General features: G+C 37.9%; 1 protein-coding gene across 4 annotated transcripts in view; it reads left to right on the top strand.

Annotated features, from left to right (window-relative positions):
- Positions 1-19,392, top strand: part of Kcnip4 (potassium voltage-gated channel interacting protein 4) — a 1,067,715-nt gene that overhangs the window by 581,246 nt on the left and 467,077 nt on the right. The gene's annotated exons all lie outside the window — the stretch shown is intronic.

The following is a 19,392-nucleotide window of genomic DNA, read 5'->3' as shown; positions in this document are numbered from 1 at the left end:
CAAATATCTTCTTGGCATTTTTTGCAGCTGAACATTTTCTTTCAACAAGTTTTATCTTGTTATATGTTAAGAAATCCTCTATACTATCTATATTCATATCCTCTCAATATTTGTAGAATCTTATCATGTCCCCTGGAGATTCCTTAGCCTAGGAATAGGTATTTATCATTTTAAACCTTGTCTCATGAATCAAGTCTTTCATTTTTCTTATCAGTCTTTAAATACTTTTCAGTTTATCCCTGTGTTTCTGAGAGTGCCTTAACAAAATGCTGGAATCTAAGGCTGAAAGCTTGTACATTGCATCTGACTACTTTCTCTGCTTTCTGAACAAACATTTCATAACAAATAGGTCTACTATGATTCTTTGTCTTGTCAATTCACTGCAGATTCATGCAGAACAAATTCATGCAGAGCAAGGCACTAAAGAAGTTCTTGAAATTAGATTAAAAAAAATGAACCTCTTTCCAAGGTTGGAGGGTTATACTTGAACTTTCTACACTTACATCTGGGTAATTCCTCTCATATATAACACATACTTTATACTTCCTCCTCCTGAGCAGGGTACAGGCTAGAGTGAGGTGACAAAACACAAAGAGCATCTTAGATTAAGTGTATCCTTGTATTTTCTTCTCTAGATGCCCCACTAAAATAATGTAATAGGTATAAAAAAATACCTCAACTCCACTCACTGATCTTAGAATAATAACAAATATAGCAGTCACACAAGCAAGCTCTTTATTTATAGTCTCTACATTTTGCCTTTTTCCAGTGCATCTGAGCACTAACTCCTGAGTCTGCCAGTACCTGAGTAGGTTAATTTCTGAGTAAGCAAATGCTAATCTAGTCCCAACATAAGTTAAGCCCCAAACAAACTATTAATAGTTCTTTAGTAAGCTGGCTACTAAGAAGGCTATCTTCTGTTCAAGTGAGCTACTGAGTGAGCTACTTCTTAGCCGTGTCATCTTCTCATCAGACTGGATTTTGAACATCCTGTCTCCTAGGCAAGTATCTACTCAGTACCCTATCTCCTGAGGCAAGCTATCTGCTCCGCAGGGGAATTTAAGGATGCTAGCTGCCTGCAGAGCAACCATACTCCTAAGTAGCTAGCTGCTGGGTAGGCTAACTCCTAAGAAGACAGACTTCCTCTCAGTTCAGACTTTATCATCTGCATAATTATGTTCATTGAATTATCACTGTTTTGTCATACAGAGTCATTCTGTGTTTGTTTTTTTTTAACTTACTTTCATGACAAAAAAAAACAGGCTTGTCAGATCAAATTGTATTTGCTGCATTTATAATGTTTTTTCAGCTTGATGTACGATCTATTTCAGTAAACAATTATGAAGTTTCATTAAGTTTATCATTAGAAACCATGTAGAGGAGAGGGTATCAGATCCCACTGCAGTTGGTTGTGAGCCACCACATAGTTGCTAGGAATTGTACTCAGGATCTCTGATAGAGTGCTTGGTGCACTTAACCACTGAGCCATCTCTCCAGCCCAAAACAAACTTTCTAATGATGAACTACAGCAAGTAGTACATTTTCAGTCATGACTATCAACATGCCCAAAATACAGATAAATATAACTCGTAAAAGATTTTTTATGAACTAGTAACATTTTAATTTGTAAAACATTCACATATTTATTGTACTTAATAGCATTCTATTATGGGCTATATTAATCAACAGGACTGATTATAAGCTAATGACATTATTTTGCTATTCATTAATATGATTAAGCTGGTTTTGAAAGACTACTACTACAAAGTAATATTTTTAATGATCTTGAGCCAACAATTGCTGAAAGATTTTTTTTTAGGTCTATAATATGTTTGTATTTGTATATATCTTTTATAGGTAGCGAGATATGACCACAAGCATAAGGTGACTCATCTTGCCAGGGAGCTAGTGTGCATTGATGTTTAACAAGCTACCAGACAACTCAAAGATCAGAGAAACTGAAAAATAATGGGATACTTTCCTAAGAGACATCCAGGAGACAGTAACTTTCAAAGATCCAGGAAGGTAGCCTCCTAGGAAACTTTCTAAGTAAAAATGAGGAATTCTGTCATTGAGAGAACACTAGGGCCAAATTAATCATTTAGATATAAGGGGGAAAGTAGTTCTATGAATTGGAGCACAAATTCACAGTATAGTTTTAGGGGTCATGTCACTCCATGCTCTATCACGTGTCTGTGGACTGGTCTTTCTTAAATCTGTTCTGACAACTAATACATTTTTTCCAGGTTCCTAGGATTGGAAATGGATGATCAGAACTGTCAGCAAAAGCAGCTAAAATGACTCACAGTTTGAGAACAGCCAGCTTTGGCTTTCCTTTAGATTCACCTTTGACATTTGTTGCCTTCATTGCCTGTAACAAGAGCAAGGTTGAAGTACCATAGGAGAGTTTGCACTGTCTTGAATATATTTCATATATTTCCCCCTGCATTATGTCAGAAATGCATTCTTCAACTTGTCCTGTTAGGCCATTTGCTTGAGTTGTAACTCATTCTCCCTACATGTGCACTGACATTACCAATTTAGTAAACTTCAGAGTATGTGTCTGTCTTCGTGCTGTATAGGAGCACACTCAGCTTTATATTCAGCTTATTTACGGGTTATATAGAACTCTATTCTAAACACTTGTAGATGGAATGTCTCTTCATCTGTCTCATGTGCAAACAGCATAAACTTGGGAGGATTTTTTACTAGCCATGTAAAAATCAAATAAATAAATAAATAAATAAATAAATAAATAAACTTGTGGAGAGAAAAATAAGCTTCTCCCTATGCTTTGGCTGTAACAAACGAATCTCAAATTCATGAGTAAACTTCACTTCCTAAGAACAAGTATCAAGGAATACAATAAATCGACACGGCTCTAGAAAGGAAAAGAAAAGAAGTATTATTTCATTTTCTCTCTCCTTACTAGATACTCTAATAATGACAAAGTACAAGCACACACAATTCCTAAATCTCAAAGTTGTATAAAAATAAGCAAATGTGTGGTAAAATATCCAGGAAATGACATTTCTATATTCCAATTTCAAACTTTCAAAGTCAGGAAATGGCAGCTTTAAGATCTCATTTACCAAATAGAATTATAGGGATACTTTCTATTCTAGAGGCAAGCAGTACATCTTATGATTGGCTTGCCTCACTAGGGTTCTAGGTAAATGAAGACCAAGATAGCACGTAAGTAAGATGCACTGACAATACAGAAGGCTTATTCTCCACATGAACTTCATGCTCTCTCTTTCCCCTATATGCCTTACAGAAGCCAATGAGAGTAATGATGTGACCTCTGTATTACTTCATTTGTCTTCTTCCTTCCATCCCATTCTTGTAGTTTACAAAAAACAGAAATAAGAGACATACTATGAGAAAAAAAACTGTAATTCCTGTTATTTTACAAAGCTAGAGTTTATTTCAATGCGCACAATAGTGAAGGCATTGGAGAACATCAGATAGATTCTAGGACCTCTGTTTCAAACAGGTGGAGATAATGTACAGGTAATACCATGACCAGCCACATCAAACACCAGGGATCCATTTGTTTTTTGTAGACCAGGTAGAAGAGGAAGTGTGTTTTGTGAAGCTCAGAAAAGCTACCAAGAGATGTAAACAATTCCCAGGGATATCCAAATGGTGGTGATCATCCACCGTTTTCAGAGGGGCTTGCCAAACAGGACATGGCTCTGAAAATTTCATTTGTTGTTGCTCTCACTGGTACAGAGATTTGGAAAGTTGATCCCAAGAACATTGTGGCATACAGGATAGTAGGCTAGTAGTGAGAGTTTTTATGGCTAATGAATGGGAGCTCCTATAACTCAGGTTCTAAGATGCTGAATGATGATTGTGGTAGAGTCAAGGTATAACTTCCAAGCATAGCATCAGTTTGTGAAGGCCTCTTTTGATTCTCATGAACTGATTGTAAAAACATAGTTTATCTTCTGTTTTACATAGTCATATCTTGCCACTTTTATGTATCATGAAGATATGACCACATTTGCTAGCTTGTTTGAACTCTTTAATTAATAAAATAAATACAATTCTGATTAATATAAGTACATATTTGGCTACTTGATTTTTCAACAATTTGTCTCATTTTTTTCCTCAAGGAGCAAATAAAAATGGTAAAAGGTGATTTGTACATACTAAATAGCAAACATGTTAACAATATTATATTAATTATTCAGGGCAATTCCTGTATCAATATAAATATGTTGATTAAGCATATGTTAAACTCATCAGGCATTTTGAAACTGCATAAAGATTAACTAATATATGAATTAAAAGTTTTATTCAATCCAAAATATGATTAAACCAGTTTTTAAAAACTCAATAATCCAGAGAGGTTGGTACTATTGTCCTCTAGCCAATGCCAAGCATATGCACTTTACAATAATTCTCAACTACTTTCCCCACATCCACTAAATGTCCCCTCAAGAATTGTGAAGCCCAGAGAAGCTCATAAGAACAAGTTGATGTCACCTGTGACAATATCACATCAAGATTTGGGTGGGAGGGTTTTTTAAGAAATGAAATATAGGAAATGTTGATCCAGTAGCTCCAAAACACTTACTTGTAGAAACCTGATTTGATCATTTATATGGAAAGCAGGGTACAGTGACACATACCTACAAGCCCAGAATCTATAAGAGAGGTTGGTAGAACAGATGACTGATACCTATTGGAGTACATACTAGAACTGTGTATCAAACAGAACAAAATCAATAGTTACAATGATGGTGATGATAATATTGATTATAACAATTTAGGAGGATTAATCTATCAGTGAGCATTGACTAAATTATCATTGGAAGATAATGTATCTGCATGTTAAACACAATAAACACTAAGTAGAAATTAAAACAAAAAGTACAATTATGTAGATTAACAATTATTTTAGAATATTCACTACTGGCTCTAATATACAATAAACTTTCTGATTCAGGTGGCTTTTCTATTAATTATCCTTTTGAACTTGGTGACAAACTGACTCATATCATCCTTCCCTTTTTATACATTAGTGTCATTAGGATTAAAGTGCCCTGGAGAAATGCCCTTCTTTGTCTTACAGAAAAGTGCTGAAAAAACTCACACCAGGATGCAGACATGAATGCCTTTTGGGTTTATACTTTCTTAGGACAACAACGCTTCATATAAAAATTTAAATTTTTGATTTTGGGATCTAATAAGGTGATTCAATGAACCATCTATCATGTTTATATCTTCCTTAATCCCTTGGACAAATGTTACTAATTTCTCCCAGTCTTCTTCTTTCTATAGGTTATCTATAAGTACAATTTTTTTCTAATCAAATAATATGCCCAGCACATAAAAATTGAGAACATATATAAAATGTGATTTCTGCTTCTATGAATTCATGGTATTATAGAAAGGATATTATGAGAACCAAATTCATTTATCTTAAAGGGACAGTAGTTAAGAATATCACACACTGAAAGAAAGCAATACTGGTTGTGAGAAAGGCTTATACACAGGAATATAAATATTTAAGCTGATGTTTAAATGACAGGTAATACTCAGAAGATAAGATTAGAAACCATTCAGAAGGCCAAGAGGGCTATTCTGTGATTCTCTGTGATTTTTGAATTTTTATCCCAGAGTGAGTTAGATGTGATTGAAAACTGGAATGATGGAAGGACATGTTCTAATCACTCTGACAAATGCATGCAGCGAGTCAGGCACAGGACTGAGAGAAGAAGCTTTTATAGAACCATATAACCAGGCACTTGAGAAAATGCTTGAGATCAAGCATAGCACAGGACTCTAGGTATACTTTGAGATCAACATAACCATAATGACTACTTCAGTGAAATTTAACACAAGTTATAACGATATTTGCATATTGTATATTTTGTGTGGCCTGAATATATTGACTATTTACCAATGCAATGATAACTGAAATATGGCTACTTTCTGTAGTTTATAGTATTATAACTGAGGCTAGGATGTGGTATTTATAAAAAGCTACTGAGCCACTAAAGCATCCAACTAGGATTTAAATTATGGAGAAAGGGTGCTCATTAGACGTGATATGTCTATAGTAACAACAGAGCTAGATCACAGTGACTATTACATCAAGAGCAGGAAAAAAATGGGTGGATCCCAGAAGTATTAGAGTCCTAAACATAATGTTATTTTTAACTTTTTCAGAGAGCTACTTCCATTTTCTTTTATTTTTCAATTTTACTGGATATTTTGTTTATTTACATTTCAAATGTTATCCCCTTTCCCAGTTTCCCCTCCAGAAACATGCTATCCCATCCTTCCTCTCCTTGCTTCTATGAGGATGTTCCTCCACACACCCACCCACCCATTTCTGCCTCCCAGGCCTGGCATTCTCCTATACTGGGGCATTGAGCCTTCATAGGACCAAGGGCCTTTCCTCCCATTGATGTCCCATAAGGCCATCCTCTGCTACATACACAGCTGGAGCCATGGATCACTCCATGTGCACTCTGGTTGATGGTTTAGTCCCTGGAAGCTCTGGAGGGGTCTGGTTGGTTGACATTGTTGTTCTTCCTATGTGTTGCAAACCTGTTCAGCTCCTTCAGTCCTTTCTCCAACAGCTCTATTGGGGACCCTGTGCTCAGTGGATGACTATGAACATCTACTTTGTCAGACTCTGGCTCAGACTCTCAGGAGACAGCCATATCAAGCCCCCCGTCAGCAAGCACTTCTTGGCATCTACAATAGAGTCTGGTTTTGATGTCTGTATACATGATGGATCGCCAGACGGGGCAGTCTCTGGATGACCTTTCCTTCAGACTCTGCTCTACACTTTATCTCTGTATTTCCTCCCTTCTTATTTTGTCCCCCCATCTAAGAAGGACTGAAGCATCCACACTTTTGTCTTCCTTCTTCTTGACCTTCATGTGGTCTGTGAATTGTATCTTGGGTATTCTGAGTTTGTGGGCTAATATCCACATATCAGTGAATGCATACCATGTGTCTTCTTTTACCTTACTCAGAATGATATATTATAATTCCATCCATTTGCCTAAGAATTTTATGAAGTCATTGTTTTTAATAGCTGAGCACTACTCCATAATGTAAATGTACCACTTCTTCTGTATCCATTCCTCTGTTGAAGAACATCTGGGTTCTTTCCCAGCTTCTGGCTATTATAAATAAGGTTAGTATGAACATAGTGAAGCATGTGTCCTTGTTATATATTGGAGCATCTTCTGGGTATATGCCCAGAAGTGTTATAGCTGGGTCCTCAGGTAGTACTATGTCCAATTTTCTGAGGAACTGCTAGACTGATTTCCAGACTGGTTGTACCAGCTTACAATCCCACCAACAATGGAGGAGTGTTCCTCTTTTTCCACATCCTCTCCAGCATCTGCTGTCACCTGAGTTTTTGATCTTAGCCATTCTGACTGGTGTGAGGTGGAATCTCAGGGTGAGGTGGAATCTCAGGGTTGTTTTGATTTTCATTTCCCTGATGACTAAGGATGTTGAATATTTCTTTAGGCGCTTCTCAGCCATTTGGTATTCCCCAGTTGAGAATTTTTTTTTAGCTCTGTACCCCATTTTTAATAGGCTTATTTGTTTCTCTAGAGTCTAACTTCTTGAGTTCTTTGTATGTATTGGATATTAGCACTCTATTGGATGAAGGCTTTGTAAAGATCTTTTCCTAATCTGTTGGTTGTTGTTTTGTCCTATTGACAGTGTTCTTTGTCTTACAGAATCTTTGCAATTTTATGAGGTTCCATTTGTCTATTCTTCATCTTAGAGCATAAGCCATTGGTGTTCTGTTCAGGAAAATTTCCCCTGTGCCCATGTGTTAGAGGCTCTTCCCCACTTTCTCTTTTATTAGTTTCAGTGAATCTGGTTTTATGTGGAGGTCCTTGATCCACTTGGACTTGAGTTTTGTACAAGGAGATAAGAATGGATCAATTTGCCTTCTTCTACATTCTGCCTGCCAGTTGAACCAGCACCATTTTTTGAAAATGTTGTCTTCTTTCCACTGGTCAATGAGTACCCCAGTGCCAGGGTGGTCTGCTTGAGCTACTGGTACCTTTAGTTTACCAATCTCTTCTCTATCTCATGACTAGTTGTTGGCAGCCTCTGTTGTGGGAGTTGTCAAATTTCTGTTGTGTCTTGGAAATTCCATGAGCCAAATGCTCATTGGCTACAAAGCTGCTTCCTAATGATTCTCTCTGATGTTCTTGTTTTGCTTTATTTAAAGCACATTATTATTTTTTAAAAAAAATCTCTTTATATTTCACAACTGTAGAACACATGGCACGTCACATGGCAGTTCAAACAGAAACATATGTTGCTAACTAGAATGCTAACATGGTCTCATGCTCTAAAAACTGTATAATCCCTATTCCTTTAATGTGAGTAGTGGTAGTGACTGCTTTAGAGTATCATTAGTGAACAACATATGACAGAAGAAATTCCACAGATGTAGCTCAGGTCTCTAATTAGTTAACTTTGGTTTACCCAAAATGGAGGATACCACAAGTGACTCTGACCTAATGAGGAAGCTCAGAACTATAATCAGAGAGTGATGAAGCATGGAAGAGATTTTTGACACTAGAGTATATAGAACACAAGAGACACATTCCTTGTGTCAATATGTTCTATGATGTTCCTGAAGTTATTATATAATTAATGTTGTATTTCTTAAGATGAGGTCTGTGATATGTAGAAATAGTAAAATATAATGGCTTATATGTTCAAAAGTGCTAAAAGGAAAACCATTGATTTTATGCTAACTTTAAAAAATAAATATTAATTAAATATAAAAACAATGTGTGACATTACCTTACTTTACAATAGCACTCTAGATTTACAAACCAGGGGATCATCCCCCACTGAATTGGTTTGATGAATTTCCTAAAAGGTTTCCTATGTGCCTGGCTTTAGGTATAATAACATTTGTATAGCATGCCATGTAATTCACCCATATTAACACTTCCAGTCTGTTTTCTTTCCATTGCTTATACATTTTCTTTTCTGTGTGGCCTTACTAATGCCATATCTTGTAATTGTTTCTCAAATAAACATATGTATATTATTCAAATGTAATTTTAGCTTGATATAATATTTCATGGTTATTATAGAAAATATTCCTGTTGAAAATTGAGTTTATTAACAAGTGATTAAGTTAGAGTTGTTAGTAATTAAATAAGACATATGCAATATGAAGAATTGTCATGAGGTTTGTTATATATTACTTTTCATAATTTGGATTCCTTAGCTACCATAAAAGAATAAACCATTTAATACCCTATTACTAGGTGGAAGGATAGCATGCCAGCTGTAATGTGGAATAATTGGATAGAAGAGACAATATTTGAAATACAATCTGACAAAATATATATCTGCAACTCAGAATGCCATTAAGGCAGAGCTAAACTCTGCAGAAATTGTCCCTGGGTTTTACAGTACCATAAATAATCTTGTTTCATCTATTTCGTCTGACTTGAGTTCATGATAAATGAATTATGTATCAGATAACTTTTGTTAGTTTTATTGTATTGATTTAGATAAAGATTAGCCCTTGAGGGATAATGGGGATAGGGTCACTGTGGCTGCTGGTTTTTTTTTTTTTATTAGTTCTAAAAGAGAAATATCTACTCTGTCTAAATCAGCATCATACTTCCAAATATTTGCATTCTTTGTGATTTAGTCGCTGTACATGGTGAATGACCTAATATTAAGGTGTCTGTATACCACTACCGGCCCTCAATTAACAAATTGCATTCTGAGATAAAGTGTAAATGTACTAGAGACAGACCCAAGCTGGGAGACAGAGTGTGGAGCCAAGCAAAAAGCTGTGGACTCTACTTCACTGAAGTTTCTGTCTGAGCCTCATTAGAGACTTAAATCTGTCACGAATACAGGGATCTAAATGCCTTTAAGTATAAAAAAGAAATTTGCATCAGTTTATAAACAAGTCTTAAAAATCTTTTCTCTTTGGGGTTGGAAGAGGTCAAAGACAAGAAAGAGGTTGGTGACAAGAAAACCTACAGAAGAAACTAACCTGGGCCCCCAGGAGCTCACAGAAACTTAATCACCAACCAGAGAGCGTGCACGATACAGAATTAGGCCTCCTACAAAGAGGTAACAGATGTACAGCTTTGTCCTCATGTGGGACCTCTAATAGCAACAACAGGGGCTGCCTCAGATTCTGTTGTCTGCCTTTGGATCTCTTTCCCCTCACTGGGTGGCCTTATCAAGCCTCATCAGAAGATGTACACAGTCCTACTATAGCTTGATATGCCAAGGTGGGCTGATATCCATGGAGGTTTTCCCCTTTTCTGAGGAGAAAGAGAGGAAGGCATAGGAGAAGTGGGGTGAAAAGGAGGGACTGAGAGGAGAAGAGGGAGGGGAAGCTCAGATTAAAATGTAAAATAAATCAGTTAGTGAAAAAAAATTATTTTCCTTTCTGACAAAAACTAAAACTTCCAGGAGAACTTTGAGAAACTAATGGGAGGTCCCCTCCTCACCTGTTCTTAACCATGTTGTGTTTGCAAAATGTGTGACCCTGCTAGTGTTTGATGGGCCCTGGAGGAAGATCACCCTGGAGTCTGGGTTCTTCATATAGTTGAGGATATTTCAGAATTTATGGCAGTGCTTGGCCAGTGTGTGGCCTATAGAGATCCTGTGCTAACAGGTGATAAAATGGAGACACCAGACTAAAATAAGACCTACTAACTTGGAATCCCGGTGAACAGACTGGAGATTCATATTTAGAAAGATCCCTCTGTATTCTTCAGGCTCTGGCAGAGCCTCTCAGAAGACAGCTATGTCAGGCTCCTGTCAGCAAGCACTTGTTTATCACTATGGAAGTCTGATCCATACTTACATTTGTGTATTCCCACTTAAATCAGGTTCATTCTCATTTGTCAATGCACTAGTCTTGCTATGGTGTTCATTGTTCCCATCTACCTTCATTGTAATAAGGGTTCATTAAATGACATTCTCTGTGTGTCTCTGTCACTATGCTTGTTCCTCAAGGCAAGGCACCTGTTAAAACCTGGCCTAGTGTGACTGCTTCCTCTCCACTGAGGGTGTGATGTAGTCATGCAAATGGACTGTGAGGATGGCAACTGAGGGGACTTAATCTCTGTGTTGTGTGTTTTACATGTTTGTATATACTTCAACACAGGTCATAAAATATCCTCTGATATCAGTCCTTGTCTTTCACTTTGTTTGAGACAGGATCTCTCTGTAGGTTTCTGTTCTTTGAGCCAAGATAGCTGATTCATGGTCTTCCAGGGTTTCTCCTCTTTCTGTTTCCACCTTGCAATAGGAGTACTGAGATTACAAATGTACCGTTTTATGTAGGTTCTTCAATCACTTTGCCCATTAAATCATCATGCCAGCAGCACCTAATGTTTCTCTGTATGTGACACTGCAAATTTTTCTCATATGGCTTTGTTGGAGACGATGGTAAATCTTATGAGCTTGCATAAACAAGATGTTTTCTTCGGAGTTCCAGCTCTACAAATGATACCTCTTTCTTTCTTCTCTGCAAAGGAGTTGGGAATAGGGTTAGTGCTTAGCTAATTGAGTTGTATGGTTTAATTGAGATAAATGATATAAAGCAATTAGAATAGCTTTCAGGGTATAAGAAGGCTCAATAAACAGTTAAAAATGTATAACCACCATTCAGTGAGCATATACAGCTTGGCAGTTTCTGTTCTGAGTGCCTTGTATCACTCACTGCGCAATCACAGGGCTTCAAAAGCAGAGAGGCCTCTGGAGGTCCAGCATCCTCCCTATCCTAGGGCTAGGTCCATAATTGTGGACCACCATAGCTTTAGAATGTTGAAATGCATGTTTCATTTAAAGTCTTGTGTAATTTTTTTTTAGATTATTTTATAGGATCAAATACATTTTGTAATTATGTGCTGAAAAACCTTAGCCCCGCATCTCGTAGATCATGTATATATCCATTGATGCTCTATGTGTCAGTATGGGTCAGTGCCTGATAAGTGGGAGGACATAACGTTCAGAGAACACCTAGGCAAGGGGTCTGGATTGCATTAGCTTTTTCAGGCTCTGAGTAAATTCTCTAGCAAGACTAATTTTCTTCTCCACTGCTCATGTAATATAAATTACTCTTGCCATACACCCACCCACCCAACCAGTAAAACCTTCAGCTATTTCTGTACATCTGGGTTTGGGTCTAGTCTGCCCTCTTCCACTGGCATGAACTCCTCCATCGGCTCCCCTTTTCTGGTGTTTTTTTTTCTAGGCTCCCATAAAGGCTGCTACTCCCTGCTGCTTCAGACTGCAAGTACAAAATAATTGCAACTGACACAATATAAACTTAAGATCTCTGGAGGTAGATCTAGGGAAATCCTCAGGCGGGTCCCTACTATAACCCAGCACACTCTTTGTTCTTCACTTTATACCCTTATAAGAAGGAATTAATACTTATACTTACTCATAGGGCTTGTATGAGACTTCAGTGTGAGTAGCTCACCTTAGCTCACTAACCTGTGGGATAGTAGTTACTCTATACACATTATTTAGATATTTCAGTTTCATTTTAATGGATTGCAAGCTATGTAAATACCAAGGATACGATTTTTGTGACCCGTATCACCATATGTAGTATCCTGATCACACATTTAACGAATGAGTAAGCAATTCATAATCATGAGCATATTCAGAGATGCTTAGATTTTGTTTTGTCCAAGTAACTAGGACTCTGAAACAAGAATATAGAGAAACCTTACTGCTTCTATGTTGTGTTTGTTAGTGCCATACCCACCTTGAGGAGGACAAAACAAAACAAAAAAGAACAATGAACAACCCCCCCAAAACAGAATCCTTTGTTTTCTTTCCTTTTCTTTCCTTTCCTTTTCTTTCTTTCTTTCTTTCTTTCTTTCTTTCTTTCTTTCTTTCTTTCTTTCTTTCTTTCTTTCTTTCTTTCTTTCATATCCCTATTACAGGGTCCTCTCCTTCCTCTTCTTGAGTTCCTCTCTCTTACTCCCCTCCCTTTCTCTTCAGAGAGGGGAAGCCTCCCGTGTTTATCAACCTGCCTTGGCATATTAAGTTGCAGGAGGACTAGGCACATCTTCTCCTATTGAAGCTAGACAAGGCAGTTCAGATGGGGAAAGGGGTCCAAAGGCAGGCAACAGAGTCACAGACAACCCTTACTGCTCTAGTGGTTAGGGAACTCACATATATCCCAAGCTACAGTATCTGTTAGATATGTGTAGGAGACTTAGATCAGTCCTGTGTATGCCCTTCTCTTGGTGTTTGAGTCTTTGTGAATATCTATGGGCTCAAGTTAGTTGATTCTATAGGTTTTCTTGTTGTATCCTTGACTTCTCTTGTCCTTCAATCCTTCTTCCCTAGATTCCAAATGTTTTCCAGAGCTCTGGCTAATGTTTGCCTCTGAGTCTCTGCATGTTTTTCCATTAGCTAATGGGTGAAGCATATCAGAGGACAGTTATGCCAGGCATAACTGTCTGCAAGCTTAGCAGAATAGTGTTGATAGTGTCAGGGGGTTGTTTTTTTCTCATGACATGGGTCTCAAGTTCTGCCAGTTACTGGTTGGCTATTCCCTCAATTTCTGTTCTACCTGTACCCCAACATGTCTTATAGGGGGAAACAAATTTTGGGTAGGAAGTTTTGTGGGTTCATTGGTGCCACCACCCCTCCATTAGAAGCCTTGTCTGGTTACAGAAGGTGGTCATTTTAGGTTCCATAACCCATGTTGTTAGGAGTCTTAGCTGGGGACATTCTTATACATTCCTGGGAATTTCCCTGTCCTACATTTCTGACTAGTCCCAGAGATCCACCACCTCCACCAATTTCAGTTGCTCTCCAAGTTCTCTTTCCCTCTGTCCTCCCAGATTTGTTGCCTCCTGTCCCCTCCCAACCCCTTCTCCCATTTCCCTCCCTTCATCTACCTCTGATATCTATTTTATTTTCCCATTAGAGCAAAATTGAAGCATTGTCCCTTTGGCCTACTTTGTTATCTAGTTTCTGTAGGTCTGTGGATTATAGAATGGTTTTCCTGTACTTTATGGTTAGTATCCACATTTAAGTACATACCATGTGTGTCTTTTTGGTTTGGGTTACCTTACTCAAAATGATATTTTCTAGTTCCATCCATTCGTCTGTAAATTTCATGGTGCCCTTGTTTTTAATAGATGAGTGATATCCCATTGTCTTAATTTATCACACTTTCTCTATCCATCCTTTGGTTGAGGGACATCTAAGCTGCTTCCAGTTTTGGCTATTATGAATAAAGGAGCTATGAACATAGTTAGGTAAGGGTCCTAGGTAAAGTGGTATGGTGAAACATCTTCTGAGACTATGTCCAGGAGTGGTATAGTTGGGTCTTGAGGTAGATCTATTCCAAGTTTTCCAAGAAACCTCCAAATTGATTTCCAAAGTATGGTTGTACAAGTTTACACTCCCACTGATAATAGTGGAGTGTTTCCCTGGTTCCAAATCCACGAGCATATACTGTCACTTGTGTTTTTGATTGTAGCCATTCTGACATATGTAAAATTCAATCACAGGATTTGTATTTCCCTGGAGGATCCCCTTTTTTCCTATCTCAGTTCATAAAAGTGGAACTTTTCACCTCATTTTGTAAGAAAGCAATGGTCCTTTTTTTCTTCCAAAAATATATAGCTGAAAAGGAAGCAGAAATGTTTATTACTGCCAGTAACTGGTGATTTTGAATAAACTGCACTATAGGGATATACAGGGATAGAATTGCAATGATTGGAGTATCTTTAATTAAATGTGCTCATTTATTTCTGAGGACAGGCAAAGGATAACCTCGCTGCTGCTTTAGGCTCTGAGCAAGTCTCCTGAAAGTTGCATTGTAAAAAAGAAATTTAAACTGGAAGACTTGCATCAACCTCTTGTTCAGCTTATTAGCTTTTTAAGCATATATCATGTATAAAGCCTTTTTTGGAGCTGAAATCTGCTCAAATTCTTGCTTTTAGGTACTATTTGCTCTCCAGAGCTACATGTAGATTACATGGGTCTAGCCATGTTTGTATGTTTATACACGGGGGCAACTATATGTGCACATGGATGTACATGTGCAAAGCTAGATACCAGTTCTTTTTTCTCAATCATAGTCTACCTTAGGTTTTCAAAATGGTCTCTAATCTTGCCCAGATCTTGCCAATTTGCATAAACAGGCAGGAAAACAAGACCCTGGGGAGGAGCTTCCTGTTTCTAACTTGCCACCACTGGGATTACAGATGTCACACCTCTATAAAATGGATTCTGATATCAAATTCTGATTTTACTGACAAAGCTATCTTTGCAGGACGACAAATAGGTTTTTAAAACTGTGCCAACCTCATCCCCCTTTGACTTATACCATACCATACTCATCTAGAATTCAGGTACATAGAGCTTTCTCATAACTGAAATCTCACTAGTTCAAAAATTGCAAGAGGTCTTTAAAAGGCCACAATGAAATGTTAGCCCCTTAACTCTGTGATGCTTATTTTATTGGGTGCTTCATGCATGGCTGGATACTTTCAGCTTTAAGGGGGAAATAGCATGACACTAAGTACTAAACCATTAGCTGCACTGGATTCTTACTTGGGGAAATTTGCTCACTTTTCCAAAGGCTATTCTCTCTTCTTACAAGATAACAGTGAAGATCTTACCCTTCTCAAAAACAGTTTAAGGATAGCCCAGTCTACATGCTTAGCCTATGGTTGGGCAAATTATGGACCCACACAGCCTATATGTCATTTGCAAATAGGATCACCCCTTATCATTCTACTCCTTCATCTGAGAAAGACAAATATTGGCTCTGCCTGGAGTGAGGTTATATATTCTTCTGTATCTATTGGCTGCACTATTGTTTCTATTTACAAAAGGTGATGTTGGAAGAAATACAGAAATCTGAGACAATGGATTAATGTGTTAGATTGAATTCAAGCTATGTAACTCGAAGTTAAGAGTTACACATATGGTTGAGCCACTTTTCCTATTCATGCTGCACTGTTCTTCTAGCTGAAAATTGAAGGATAGGAATGGGTCTTATCCAAGCTACTTCTCACCTTACATAGCAATTATTTTCAGATATGTTGGATAGGGAGACTTCCTTGGAATCACTTTTGTTATTGCTTCCATTGGTCACATTGTCAAAACCACAGATCATATATGTATTAAACCTTTGGGACTGAACATAGTGGAAATATTCCAAGTTGCAGTGCTCATGGCTCACCCTAAAGAAAGGTCATGAGAATTTGCCTTGGTGTGAATGGATCCTTCCACACCTTGGAGTAAGAAAACCTAGTAGGAGGTACAGAAGACTCACAGGGTTCCCAGGCAGACTCAGCACACTACATCATGGAGAACTGGGTTCTACATGATCAGGGAGAGAGCAGATGACCTTTTAGGGAAGGCTAGAGTATTAGCCAGAACTATCATTCTACCATATTTAGCCTTTACAGTGCCAGACACTAGCATGTCTCCATCGGAAATGCAACACATAGAAATCACTGCCTTTATCAATAGCAGCTGATGTTCTGGAGATTATAGTAATGATATTTGATAAGCAAGGATACAAACATGTATGTTTCCTGTTAACAATAACTTAGATAAAAGTGATACAGACTCAGAGGGTCCTGATTCCAGCATGAGGAACAGGTATACTGAAGGGCATCTCTCTTATGAAGATTTTAGTCTCAAAGCATAAATAAAATGTCTTTGTCAGAAGAAGGTCTGGGATAAACATTCTGGCCAAGGAAGTGTCTAGTACAAAGGTTTGAGATCATAAGGCCTAAATAAGAACTTGAAACTGGAAAGACCTGGGAAAGGCAATATAAGGTACCAATAGAAGAAGGGGGTCTTCTTTCATGACACTCAGACTGAGCAGAGAGGTTTTCCCCGCTCTGGTACTTTACTCAAGCTCTCTGCATAAAAACATTTCTCAGCTTATGAATATCATCTTTATAGAAGAGCAAAGGAACTGACCAGACCAGTGACCTTTTTCTATGGTGGAATCAAAATATCTTTACACTTTTCATTTTAGTAAAGATGCAAAAAAAAAATCCTCTTTTAGAAGCCAAAGAGGATGCATGTTTAAGTAATGGTATTCCTGCAAGTCACTAGAAAGCAAGATCCATGAATTAAACTACCAGTTCAGTAATATTTTAACTTCTAAAGTTACTGGGGTTAATAGATTTATTAGAATGTCACCAAACAATTTGTAAGGGTCATTTTGAATATAACCTTTAACTTAGGCTAGTACAAACTTGTGCTAATGTCTGAATTTCTAATGCATTTAAAGGTGTGTGAGGTACACAGAGCTACATAGCAGTCTGCAATAAATGAACCTGAGTCTGAAACTTGGTCTTGCCATTTACAAGGGTTATGACCTTAAACCTTCTGCTTAGTAAGCTCTCTCCGACTTCATGTTCCTCTGAAAATGCTGTTTATCTACTATCAGGGAGGCTAACAGGAAGCAGTGTATGTAAACCATCAGGAATGCAGTAGTTGCTTAATGTATGGAGACGAGAATAATCTAATAAACATCCATGAAGTGAAAAGGAGGGCCTTAAAAAGAATTGTAGAAACTGGGAGCATTGTCAAGGTAGGCAATGAAGTTATGATTTATGTCCTCTCAAAGTTCATCTTTTATTGGAAAAAAAATCCAAGTACCTATAATACAATATACTGAGGCTTGATAATGTTGAGTAATTAACAAAAACAGTACAAGTAGCAACAAACAGGCACACACAAGGGAAAGATTGCATCCAGTACTAATCTTAGAATTTATACAACATAATCCGGGGAACATGACAAGCAGAGATGATGAAATCTGGTTTGATTTTGTTTTGTGTGGTTTGTTTGTTTGTTTGTTTGTTTGTTTGTTTTTCTTTCCTCCAAAAAAAGGGACAAAATGGTATAAACAAAGCCCTAGGTATAAGGAAGTCCAGGATACATTTTGGAGAAGGAACAAAGCTGGATGAAAATAGGTACACTGAAAGGCAACCCCCAGGATGGCATGTGAGCAGAAAGACACCACCAGGAGTCTGTACACAGAAACTTGGACTTCTTCAGTGCATCCATTAGAAGCCATGTGAAATTTTTGAGTAAGAAAACTGAGTCTTAGAGGAATTACTCTAGCCACCCTCAGGAATCCGGATAGAATATGGAATACTTATGCCAAGACAGGAGCTAGTACTGCTAAACAAATAGATCCCACTACTCTGGAAATGTTTTCAGTTAATTTTCAGAACAAAGTCATGAACTTGGTCTTGTTATCATGTCCCTATTTATAAATCTGGACACCAAGGCATGATGTAATGAAGCAAGGTCCACATGACATAGGAAGTTTGAAATCTCAATCCAGGTTTATTGGCTCTGAAGTTTGTATGGCTAATCACCCCCAACTGAACTGGCTCTGTTCCTTGGTCTCTTGCTCGTTTGGTTTGTGCAGCAGGAGACTTGAGTGGGATCTCTGAGTTGATTTCTATCCTGGGTTCTGTTGTTTGTTTTCACATGTTTTGTTTTGCTTCAGTCCAGTTCTTTATTCTGGGTCTGATCTACCTATTTAGGCTGTATTTCGAGGGGAAACGCGTGTATAAGACATAGAAACTCCAAAGAATGTTTACTTTGATTTTATTTTTCTTTCTCAAACTTTTTGTAGCAGTGAACTTATCTCAACCACTTTCAAAAAACATGCAAGGTAAACACTGTTAAATGCATATTTGATATGTTGAAAGAGAAACCAGTGCAGAAGGAAGGAGGTAACTGCTAAAATAACTGCAAACATTGAGAATATTTGTGAGTATCTCAAACTTTGAAATACTAGTCACTACTCAAACAGAATATTAGCTCAAAGTAAGTAAGACACTTGAGCATTACAATAAAGCAACTCATTGAAAGAGCAGATCCTTAACGAACCACGCCGAGAGAATCTTCACTCCATTCCTTTCCGCACTCCTTAGGCTAAAACACACACATTTGTTTTATCTGAAGAGTAAAGCACGTTCAGAAAAGGCTGAATGCAAGCAGCGACTGCATGTGGGCGGTTCAGGCTTTTCTTTTTCTTGGCTGCTCAGGACAAGGTTCTCAGGTCCTATCTGCAGCAGGAGTCCAGCTTCGCTTCCACTGTTTCCAAGGCAACTGACCAGCCCTGAGATTCCGCTGGCGGGTGAGGTGTAGAGTCCTGGGGGCGCAGCTTCTGTTGTCCGTCAGGCTTGCTGCTGGACCTTCTTGGAGACATCCTTGGTTTTCTGTGATCTGAGCGCTACTACTTCATGCATGGCTGTCTCCTTGTGGAAGAGTGATAACAAGGACGCTGATAATCCTGACAGGCTCGACTTTGTTGGGCTGCCACTTCTGGCCTTGGATACAGCAAACAGGATGAATGCTCTCCTCTCTCTCTCT

The sequence above is a fragment of the Mastomys coucha genome, unplaced genomic scaffold (assembly GCF_008632895.1).
Source record: "Mastomys coucha isolate ucsf_1 unplaced genomic scaffold, UCSF_Mcou_1 pScaffold22, whole genome shotgun sequence".
NCBI classification, from domain to species: domain Eukaryota; kingdom Metazoa; phylum Chordata; class Mammalia; order Rodentia; family Muridae; genus Mastomys; species Mastomys coucha.
The sequence above is the reverse complement of the archived record's forward strand: the minus strand, read 5'-3'. Positions and strand labels throughout refer to the sequence as shown.